Source organism: Ranitomeya variabilis, chromosome 8 (genome assembly GCF_051348905.1).
Source record: "Ranitomeya variabilis isolate aRanVar5 chromosome 8, aRanVar5.hap1, whole genome shotgun sequence".
Lineage (NCBI taxonomy): Eukaryota > Metazoa > Chordata > Amphibia > Anura > Dendrobatidae > Ranitomeya > Ranitomeya variabilis.
In genome coordinates this window covers 128301199-128313351 of record NC_135239.1, presented here as the reverse complement: position 1 = coordinate 128313351, position 12153 = coordinate 128301199, and the positions used below count along the sequence as shown (strand labels likewise).

General features: G+C 42.6%; 1 protein-coding gene across 3 annotated transcripts in view; it reads right to left on the bottom strand.

Moving 5' to 3' along the window:
- Positions 1-12153, bottom strand: part of KIFAP3 (kinesin associated protein 3) — an 811853-nt gene that overhangs the window by 440422 nt on the left and 359278 nt on the right. The window lies entirely within an intron of this gene.

The window sequence follows — 12153 nt, the reverse complement described above, 5'->3', positions numbered from 1 at the left end:
CGTCGCACGACGGTTGCGACGTGTGGCACGGCGTCGCAATGCATCGGTAATGTTAGTCTATGGGGAAAAAACGCATCCTGCAGACAACTTTGCAGGATGCGTTTTTTCTCCTAAACGACGCATTGCGACGTGCAGCCAAAAACGCTAGTGTGAAAGTAGCCTTAACCCCTTAGTGACAGAGCCAATTTGGTACTTAATGACCGAGTCAATTTTTACAATTCTGACCACTTTCACTTTATGAGGTTATAACTCTGGAACGCTTTAACAGATCCTGCTGATTTTGAGAATGTTTTTTCGTGACATATTGTACTTCATGTTAGTGGTAACATTTCTTCGAAATTACTTGTGATTATGGAAATATGGCAAAAATTTTAAAAAATTTGCAATTTTCAAACTTTGTATTTGTATTCCCTTAAATCAGAGAGGTATGTCACAAAAAATAGTTAATACATAACATTTCCAAATAAAAATTTTTTTTTTTTTCCACAAAAAAGATTTTTTAGCCCCCAAGTTTTTATTTTCACAAGGGTAACAAAAAAAAAATTGGACCCCAAAAGTTGTTGTCCAATTTATCCTGAGTACACTGATACCCCATATGTGGGGGTAAACCACTGTTTGGGCGCATGGCAGAGCTCGGAAGGGAAGGAGCACCGTTTTGGAATGCACTTTGATAGAATGGTCTGCGAGCGTTATGTTGCGTTTGCTGAGCCCCTGATGTACCTAAACAGTAGAAACCCCCCACAAATGACCCCATTTTGGAAACTAGACCCCCCAAGGAACTTATCTAGATGTGTGGTGAGAACTTTGAATGCCCAAGTGCTTCACAGAAGTTTATAATGCAGAGTCGTGAAAATAAAAAATATTTTTTTTCCACAAAAAAGATTTTTTAGCCTCCAAGTTTTTATTTTCACAAGGGTAACAGGAGAAATTGGACCCCAAAAGTTGTTGTCCAACTTATCCCGAGTACGCTGATGCCCCATATGTGGGGGTAAACCACTGTTTGGGCGCACGACAGAGATCACAAGGGTGGGAGCACCATTTGACTTTTTGAGCGCAAAACTGGCTGTGGCGTTTAGAGACCCCCTGATGTACCTAAACAGTGGAAACCCCCCAATTCTAACTTCAACCCTAACGCCAACACACCCCTAACCCTAATCCCAACCCGATCCACAATCCTAAGCACAACCCTAACGATAATCACAACCCTAACCCCAAAACAACCATAACCCTAATCAGAACCCTAAATCCAACACCCCTAATCATAATCTCAACCCTAACCTCAAACCTAACCCTAATCCCAATACACCCCTAACCCTAATCCCAAACCTAACCCTAATCCCAAACGTAACCCTAATGCCTAAACCCTAACCCTAATCCGAACTCTAAACCTAAATTTAGCCGCAACCCTAGTCCTAAATTTAGCCCCAACCCTAGCCCTAACTTTAGCGCCAACCCTAACCCTAACTTTAGCCCCAACCCCAACCCTAGCCCTAACTTTAGCCCCAACCCTAACCCTAAATTTAGCCCCAACCCTAACTTTAGCCCCAACCCTAACTTTAGCCCCAACCCTAACCCAACCCTAACCTTAACCCTAATCCCAAACCTAACCCTAATCCCAAAGGTAACCCTAATGCCAACCCTAATCCAAACCCTAACCCTAATCCGAACTTTAAACCTAACTTTAGCCGCAACCCTAGTCCTAAATTTAGCCCAAACCCTAGCCCTAACTTTAAGCCCTAACCCTAATCCTAAATTTAGCCCCAACCCTATCTCTAGCCCTAACTTTAGCCCAAACCCTAACCCTAAATTTAGCCCCAACCCTAACCCTAAATTTAGCCCCAACCCTAACCCTAAATTTAGCCCCAACCCTAACCCAAAATTTAGCCCCAACCCTAAATTTAGCCCCAACCCTAACTTTAGCCCCAACCCTAACTTTAGCCCCAACCCTAATTTTAGCCCCAACTCCTCTAGCTGCCGGCCGGCAGATCATGGCGGGCGCACTGTGCATGCACCCGCCATTTTCTTAGCGGTGGAAGAAGCCGGTGGACAAGAGGGGACACAGGAGGACCCAGGGACACTGGTAAGTATAGCAGGGTCCCCGAATCCCCCTATTTCTCTGTCCTCTGATGTGCGATCACATCAGAGGACAGAGAATTACACACCGCTTTTTTTTTTTTGTTTGCGGTCGCCGGTAAACAGTTAATTACCGGCGATCGCAAAACAGGGGTCAGTAAAAACCGACCCCAATCATGTTCTTTGGGGTCTCGGCTACCCCTGGCAGCCGAGACCCCAAAGATCTTCCGGGTGCCGGCCGGCGGGCACACTGCGCCCGCCATTTTTTGGCCATAACAAGATGGCGGCGCCCATCGGGAGCCTCGAGGAGCACCGGGGGTAACAGGTGAGTATTGGGGGGCGATCGGGCACCCCATTTCTATGTCCTCTGATGTGCGATCACATCGGAGGACAGAGAAATTAAATGGGAAATCACTTTTTTTTTGCGACCGCCGGTTAATTACCGGCGATCGCAACCCGGGGGTCGGTAAAAAAACCCATGTTCTCTGTTCTCTGGGGTCTCGGCTACCCCCGGTAACTGAGACCCCAGAGAAAATCCGACTCTGGGGGGCGCTATTCACTTTTTTTTTTTTTTTTTTTTTTTTAAGTACCCTTAACTGCCGCCGTTAAAAGGCGTATCGACGGTCGTTAAGGGGTTAAAAGACAAACCACCAGAAAAAAAAAAAACAAACAAAATCAAAATTTTAAGATTTTGGATTCACTTTGCCTCATTAAAATCAACACCTCTTTTGAAAGTTCCCGATCTGAATGCCCTTTCTGAATTCACCAAGAAAATACTTTGGCCAAATATTTATTTTGTTTTTGAGGGGAAAGATTGGGCTTTAAAGCAAAACGATGACAGAACCAGTATCATTTAATTTTTTCATCCTCTCAAAAGTTTGATGGCGTGGAAAATAAGGGAAAAAAGTAAAATAATGCATATTTGTATTTCCCTTTAATAAATTGCCCAGTCCAACAAATTCTGATAAATTGCTAATCATCAATTACTGTCAAAAAATATTTCTTTAATTCTCTCATATACAGCAATACCAAATATAACAGTTATGTACAATTAGATCCACACATATTTGGACAGTGACTTAATCTTGGTGATTTGGGCTCTGCATGCTACTATTTTTTTTTTTTTTTTACTTAACATGAAACAACTGAGATACAATTGAATTGTAGACTTTCAGGTTTAATTAAAGGGAACCTGTTGTGTACATTTTGTGTTTTAAATAGCCCTCATTGTGTTAGTGATGCAATGTGCATCACTAACATTATTTTCTCAAAGAAAAGCTCCCAGTAGATATACAGTTAGGTCCATATATATTTGGACAGAGACAACATTTTGGTTATAGACATTACCACAATGAATTGTAAACAAAAAAATTCAGATGCAGTTGAAGTTCAGACTTTCAGCTTTTATTTGAGGGTATCCGCATTAAAATTGGATGAAGGGTTTAGAAGTTTCAGCTCCTTAACATGTGCCACCCTGTTTTTAAAGGGACCAAAAGTAATTGTACAGATTCAATCATTTTAAATAAAATGTTCATTTTTAGTACTTGGTTGAAAACCCTTTGTTGGCAATGACTGCCTGAAGTCTTGAACTCATGGACATCACCAGACGCTGTGTTTCCTCCTTTTTGATGCTCTGCCAGGCATTAACTGCAGTGGTTTTCAGTTGCTGTTTGTGGGCCTTTCTGTCTGAAGTTTAGTCTTTAACAAGTGAAATGCATGATCAATTGGGTTGAGATCAGGTGACTGACTTGGCCATTCAAGAATATTCCACTTATTTGCTTTAATAAACTCCTGGCTTGCTTTGGCTTTATGTTTTGGGTCATTGTCCACCTGTAGTATGAAATGACGACCAATCAGTTTTGCTGCATTTGGCTGGATCTGAGCACACAGTATGTCTCTGAATATCTCAGAATTAATTCGGCTGCTTCTGTCCTGTGTCACATCATCAATAAACAGTAGTGATCCAGTGCCACTGGCAGCCATGCATGCCCAAGCCATCACACTGCTTCCGCCGTGTTTTACAGATGATGTGGTATGCTTTGGATCATGAGCTGTACCATGCCTTCGCCATACTTTTCTCTTTCCATCATTCTGGTAGAGGTTGATCTTGGTTTCATCTGTCCAAAGAATGTTCTTCTAGAACTGTGCTGGCTTTTTTAGATGTTTTTTTAGCAAAGTCCAGTCTAGCCTTTTTTGTTCTTGATGCTTATGAGTGGCTTGCACCGTGCAGTGAACCCTCTGTATTTACTTTCATGCAGTCTTCTCTATATGGTAGATTTGGATATTGATACGCCTACCTCCTGGAGAGTGTTGTTCACTTGGTTGGCTGTTGTGAAGGGGTTTCTCTTCACCATGGAGATTATTCTGCGATCATCCACCACTGTTGTCTTCCGTGGGTGCCCAGGTCTTTTTGCATTGAGGAGTTCACCAGTGCTTTCTTTCTTTCTCAGGATATACTAAACTGTAGATTTTGCCACTCCTAATATTGTAGCAATTTCTCGGATGGGTTTTTTCTGCTTTTGCAGCTTAAGGATGGCTTGTTTCACCTGCATGGAGAGCTCCTTTGACCGCATGTTTACTTCACAGCAAAACCTTCCAAATGCAAGCACCACACCTTAAATCAACTCCAGGCCTTTTATCTGCTTCATTGAGAATGACATAACGAAGGGATTGCCCACACCTGTCCATGAAATAGCCTTGGAGTCAATTGTCCAATTACATCGCTGATCGGGTGGACAGATTACTGGGAGGGGCTGGTGAGGACCCAGCAGTCATGGTGCACATTGGCACAAATGACAAAGTTAGAGGTAGGTGGAAGGTCCTTAAAGATGATTTCAGGGAATTAGGCTGCAAGCTGAAAGCAAGGACCTCCAACGTGGTATTTTCCGAAATACTGCCTGTACCACGTGCCACGCCAGAGAGGCAACGGGAGATTAGGGAGGTTAATAAGTGGCTCAAGAATTGGTGTAGGAAGGAGGGGTTTGGGTTCCTGCAGAACTGGGCCGACTTCTCAGTGGGCTACAGGCTCTACGCTAGGGACGGGCTGCACCTCAATGGGGAAGGGGCAGCTGTGCTGGGGGAGAAAATGGTTAGAAGGTTGGAGGAGTGTTTAAACTAGGGATTGGGGGGGAGGGTATTCATTTTATAGGAGGGGAAGATAGTGCAGATAGAGAGCTGGGCACAAATAAGGAAGTTGGGGGTGGCGGTGGCATGGGGGGTGGGGTTAGAACAGTTAATAAATTAAGAAAGAATAGAGGTACAGAGAGTAACATCAAGTTCATGTATACTAATGCCAGAAGCCTCGCCAACAAAATGGACGAATTAGAACTAATGTTGTTGGAGCATAATTATGACATGGTGGGGATATCTGAGACGTGGCTGGATGAGAGCCATGACTGGGCTGTTAACTTGCAGGGCTATAGCCTGTTCAGAAATGACCGTACAGATAAGCGAGGGGGAGGGGTGTGTCTATATGTAAAATCTTCCTTAAAACCCATCCTGCGTGATAATATAGGTGAATTTAATGAAAATGTGGAGTCCCTGTGGGTGGAGATAAGAGGAGGGGGAAAAAATAATAAATTACTGATAGGGGTTTGTTATAAATCTCCAAAAATAATGGAAGCAATGGAGAATATCCTCGTAAAGCAAATAGATGAAGCTGCGACTCAAGGAGAAGTCATTATTATGGGGGACTTCAACTACCCTGAAATAGATTGGGGAACAGAAACCTGCAGTTCCAGCAAAGGTAATCGGTTTTTGACAACTATGAGAGACAATTACCTTTCACAGCTGGTTCAGGACCCAACAAGGAGGGGGGCACTGCTAGACCTAATATTAACCAACAGGCCAGACCGCATATCAAATATAAGGGTTGGGGGTCACTTGGGGACTAGTGATCATAAAATAATAAGTTTTCATGTAACCTTTAATAAGATGGGTAGTAGGGGGGTGACAAGGACACTAAACTTCAGGAGGGCAAATTTCCAACGGATGAGAGAGGATCTTGGTGCAATTAACTGGGACGATATCCTGAGACACAAAAATACACAAAGAAAATGGGAGACGTTTATTAGCATCCTGGATAGGACCTGTGCACAGTATATACCGTATGGGAATAAACATACTAGAAATAGGAGGAAACCAATATGGCTAAATAGAGCTGTTAGGGGCGCAATAAGGAACAAAAAGAAAGCATTTAGAGAATTAAAGGAAGTAGGTAGTGATGAGGCATTAAATAAATACAGAAAATTAAATAAATTCTGTAAAAAGCAAATCAAGGCAGCAAAGATTGAGACAGAGAGACTCATTGCCAGAGAGAGTAAAAATAATCCCAAAATATTCTTTAACTATATAAATAGTAAGAAACTAAAAAATGACAGTGTTGGCCCCCTTAAAAATAGTCTGGGTGAAATGGTGGATGAGGATGAGGAAAAAGCCAATCTGCTAAATGACTTTTTTTCATCAGTATTTACAAAAGAAAATCCCATGGCAGACAAAATGACTAGTGATAAAAATTCCCCATTAAATGTCACCTGCTTAACCCAGCAGGAAGTACAGCAGCGTCTAAAAATAACTAAAATTGACAAATCTCCGGGCCCGGATGGGATACACCCCCGAGTACTGCAGGAACTAAGTACAGTCATTGATAGACCATTATTTTTAATCTTTAAAGAGTCCATAATAACAGGGTCTGTACCACAGGAGTGGCGTATAGCAAATGTGGTGCCAATATTCAAAAAAGGGGCAAAAACTGAACTCGGTAATTATAGGCCAGTAAGTTTAACCTCTACTGTGGGTAAAATCCTGGAGGGCATTCTAAGGGATGCTATACTGGAGTATCTGAAGAGGAATAACCTCATGACCCAGTATCAGCACGGGTTTACTAGGGACCGCTCATGTCAGACTAATTTGATCAGCTTCTATGAAGAGGTAAGTTCCGGACTGGACCAAGGGAACCCAGTGGACGTAGTGTATATGGACTTTTCCAAAGCTTTTGATACGGTGCCACACAAAAGGTTGATACATAAAATGAGAGTAATGGGGATAGGGGAAAATATGTGTAAGTGGGTTGAGAGCTGGCTCAGGGATAGGAAACAAAGGGTGGTTATTAATGGAGCACACTCGGACTGGGTCGCGGTTAGCAGTGGGGTACCACAGGGGTCAGTATTGGGCCCTCTTCTTTTTAACATATTTATTAATGACCTTGTAGGGGGCATTCAGAGTAGAATTTCAATATTTGCAGATGACACTAAACTCTGTAGGGTAATCAATACAGGGGAGGACAATTTTATATTACAGGATGATTTATGTAAACTAGAAGCTTGGGCTGATAAATGGCAAATGAGTTTTAACCCCTTCCCGACATGTGACGGTATAGTACGTCACATGTCGGGACCCCCGCTTTGATGTGCGCTCCGGCGGTGAGCGCACATCAAAGTCGCGACATGTCAGCTGTTTTTTACAGCTGACATGTGCGCGCAATAGCGGCGGGTGAAATCGCGATCACCCGCCGCTATTAACTAGTTAAATGCCGCTGTCAAGCGCAGACAGCGGCATTTAACTACCGCATCCGGCCGTGCGGCCGGATATGAGCGCATCGCCGACCCCCGTCACATGATCGGGGGTCGGCGATGTGTCAGGAAGGTAACCATAGAGGTCCTTGAGACCTCTATGGTTACTGATTGCCGGTGGCTGTGAGCGCCCCCCTGTGGTCGGCGCTCACAGCACACCTGCAAATCTGCTGTGTAGCAGCGATCTTATGATCACTGCTGCATAGCAGAGCCGATCGGGCTGTGCCTGCTTCTAGCCTCCCATGGAGGCTATTGAAGCATGGCAAAAGTAAAAAAAAAAAGTTTTTAAAAATGTGAAAAAAATAAAAATATAAAAGTTTAAATCACCCCCCTTTCGCCCCAATCAAAATAAATCAATAAAAAAAACCCCCAACCTACACATATTTGGTATCGCCGCGTTCAGAATCGCCCGATCTATCAATAAAAAAAAAGCATTAACCTGATCGCTAAATGGCGTAATGAGAAAAAAATTCGAAACGCCAGATTTATGTTTTTTTGGTCGCCACGACATTGCATTAAAATGCAATAACGGGCGATCAAAAGAACGTATCTACACCAAAATGCTATCATTAAAAACGCCAGCTCGGCACGCAAAAAATAAGCCCTCACCTGACCCCAGATCACGAAAAATGGAGACGCTACGAGTATCGGAAAATGGCACAATTTTGTTTTGTTTTGTTTTTTGCAAAGTTTGGAATTTTTTTTCACCACTTAGGTGAAAAATAACCTAGTCATGTTAGGTGTCTATAAACTCGTAGTGACCTGGAGAATCATAATGGCAGGTCAGTTTTAGCATTTAGTGAACCTAGCAAAATAGGCAAGCAAAAAACAAGTGTGGGATTGCACTTTTTTTGCAATTTCACTGCACTTGGAATTTTTTTCCCGTTTTCTAGTACACGACATGCTAAAACCAATGATGTCGTTCAAAAGTACAACTCGTCCCGCAAAAAATAAGCCCTCACATGGCCAAATTGACGGAAAAATAAAAAAGTTATGGCTCTGGGAAGGAGGGGAGCGAAAAACGAAAATGGAAAAACGGAAAAAGCTCCGGGGGTGAAGGGGTTAATGGGGATAAATGTAAGGTCATGCACTTGGGTAGAAGTAATAAGATGTATAACTATGTGCTTAATTCTAAAACTCTGGGCAAAACCATCAATGAAAAAGACCTGGGTGTATGGGTGGATGACAGACTCATATTCAGTGGCCAGTGTCAGGCAGCTGCTACAAAGGCAAATAAAATAATGGGATGTATTAAAAGAGGCATAGATGCTCATGAGGAGAACATAATTTTACCTCTATACAAGTCACTAGTTCGACCACACTTAGAATACTGTGCACAGTTCTGGTCTCCGGTGTATAAGAAAGACATAGCTGAACTAGAGCGGGTGCAGAGAAGAGCGACCAAGGTTATTAGAGGACTGGGGGGTCTGCAATACCAAGATAGGTTATTACACTTGGGGCTATTTAGTTTGGAAAAACGAAGACTAAGGGGTGATCTTATTTTAATGTATAAATATATGAGGGGACAGTACAAAGACCTTTCTGATGATCTTTTTAATCATAGACCTGAGACAGGGACAAGGGGGCATCCTCTACGTCTGGAGGAAAGAAGGTTTAAGCATAATAACAGACGCAGATTCTTTACTGTAAGAGCAGTGAGACTATGGAACTCTCTGCCGTATGATGTTGTAATGAGTGATTCATTAATTAAATTTGGGAGGGGACTGGATACCTTTCTGGAAAAGTGTGGTATTGCAGGGTGTGTACGCTAGATTCCTTGGTGGGGCGTTGATCCAGGGAACTGGTCTGATTGCCGTATGTGGAGTCGGGAAGGAATTTTTTCCCCATGGTGGAGTTACTCCTTGCCACATGGGTTTTTTTTGCCTTCCTCTGGATCAACATGTTAGGGCATGTTAGGTTAGGCTATGGGTTGAACTAGATGGACTTAAAGTCTTCCTTCAACCTCAATAACTATGTAACTATGTAACTATGTAACTTTTGGTCCCTTTAAAAAACAGGGTGGTACATGTTAAGGATCTGAAACTCCTAAACCCTTCATCCAATTTTAATGTGTATACCCTCAAATGAAAGCTGAAAGTCTGAACTTCAACTGCATCTGAATTGTTTTATTTCATTATTTAAATTCATTGTGGTAATGTCTATAACCAAACTTAGAAAAATGTTGTCTCTGTCCAAATATATATGGACCTAACTGTAGTATGTGTAATAAAAACACTTGGTCTCATTAGCAGATTGCATCACATTGTGTCACAGCAACGACCTTTGAAATCCCGGGCTCGAACCCTGCCCATCAGCTCCCTGTGCATGCACACTGAATCTGGGTGTACGCCCCAGCTTCTTTTCACATGTATGCATGCTCTGCGATGGTGAGCATGAAGACATTGGAACACAGAATGTGTGCGCTCACAAATGATCATGTGCACATATAAAAAGAAGCTGGGGACATATACCCAGATTCAGTGCGCATGCACGGGGATGCTGATGGGCAGGGCGCAAGAGCAGGATTTCAGAGGTTGTTGCCGTGACGTCAGGCCAGTAATGGCAATCAATCACAATGCGATGGGAGTGAATAACTTTTAACAGGACCATGACTGACTGTGACTGAACCGGTAAAAAGCACCACCTCTATGACTGAAACTGAAGATATGTGATTTACCGTATTTTTCAGACTATAAGACGCACCGGACCATAAGACACACCTAGGTTTTAGAGGTTGAAAATAGGAAAAAAAATGTTTTGAAGCAAATAACGGGGTGAAATATTTAACAACATAAATAACATAATATTTCATCAATGGAAATGTAAACAGAACTCAGCAGCAACATTACGGTAACAACCATTATTGATTTAAGTACAGAAACTCCTCAGTCATCAGGGAACCCCAAGAACTCCTCGTCACTACTGTCCATGTTTATGAAGCTTGGTTCCTCAGAATCACTAGAATCACTGTCTTTACTTTGTTCATAGAGGATGTCATCTTCAGAGCCATCTAAGGCATTGCTGATGCCACATTTTTTGAAGGACTTAACTATGGTTTCATCCTTAACGGACTGCCATGAGGTTTTCACCCACTCACAAACTTGGGTGATTGCGGGCCTTTTCATTCATCCAGTTGGTGTCAGATCATGGTTTCCAGCAGCCATCCATTTATTCCACTCTTCTCTCATGAAAACTTTAAATGGCTTGTTGATGGAAACGTCCAAAAGTTGCAACTGACTGGTAAGCCCCCCAGGAATTACGGCAATATGGGTTTTCTCTTCCTTAAATCTCCTTTTTGTGGCTTCAGTGATATGTGCCCTAAACTGGTCCAGCACTAATAGAGCAGTTTTTTTCAGAAGCCCTCCAGGACGTTTGGACCACACTTTTTCTATCCATATCTTCATGCCATTTTCATCCATCCATCCCTTGTCGTGAACATGAACAATGATTCCTCTTGGAATTGCCTCTTTTGGCATGGTTTTTCTCTTGAAAATCAGAAGTGGAGGCAATTTGGTGCCATCTGCACAGCAGGACAACACAACTGTATAATGGGTTTTCTCATGCCCTGACGTCTTCATGGCTATAGTTTTGGCACCTTTCACATCAACTGTTTTGTTTGATGCAACATCGAAGGTCAACGGGACCTTATCCATGTTCCCAATCTGAGTCATTTCATATCCATTTTTCTTTCTTGCTTCCAGTACAAATTTGTGAAAAGACACAATCTTAGTTTCGTATTATTTAGGCATTTTTTGGGGGCAATCCTAGTTTTTGTGCACATAGCAAGGCCACATCGCTTCATAAATCTATAGCACCATGATGGTGATCCTGTGAAGTCCTGAATGCCTTTCTCTGCAACAAGACGTTTAGCTTCACAAATGATCATTTTTTTCGATACATAATATCCATTGTTCCTGTGATGTATGATCCACTTTTTCACATCCACTTCTAAATGTGGCCACTTTGCAGCATGCCCAAAACATTTTTTATATTTGTCCATTTTTTGCAGCTGATCCTCCTGTTTCCTCCATTCCCGTATCATTTTTTTCAGTTGGAGGAGGCCCAAAGTGTCTCTCCGCTGCCCTGTTCCCATGTTCTTTGGTGTACTTCACTACCTCCAGTTTAAAAGGGATTTTATATGAAATCCTTCTCTGCTTTGACATCTTTCCAGGAGAGTACGGTAACGTATTTTTCTGCAAGAAAATACAAAATTACGGTATGGTATCAGTACCGTACGGTACTTTGTCCAGCTGCTGACAATGTTATGCTGGGGGATCTGCTGCTGGAGGGCCACAGGTAGTGCTACACTGTTGTATGAAACAACACCCCACCAAGGATAACATCTGCAAGGAGTTTGTATGTTGTCCCCACGTTTGTGTAGGTTTCCTTTGATTCTCCGCTTTCCTCCCACACTTCCAACACATACAGATAGAGATATTGTGAGCCCCAATGGGGACAGTGATGACAATGTCTGTAAAATGCTGTGGAATAGGATAGTCCAATATATGGT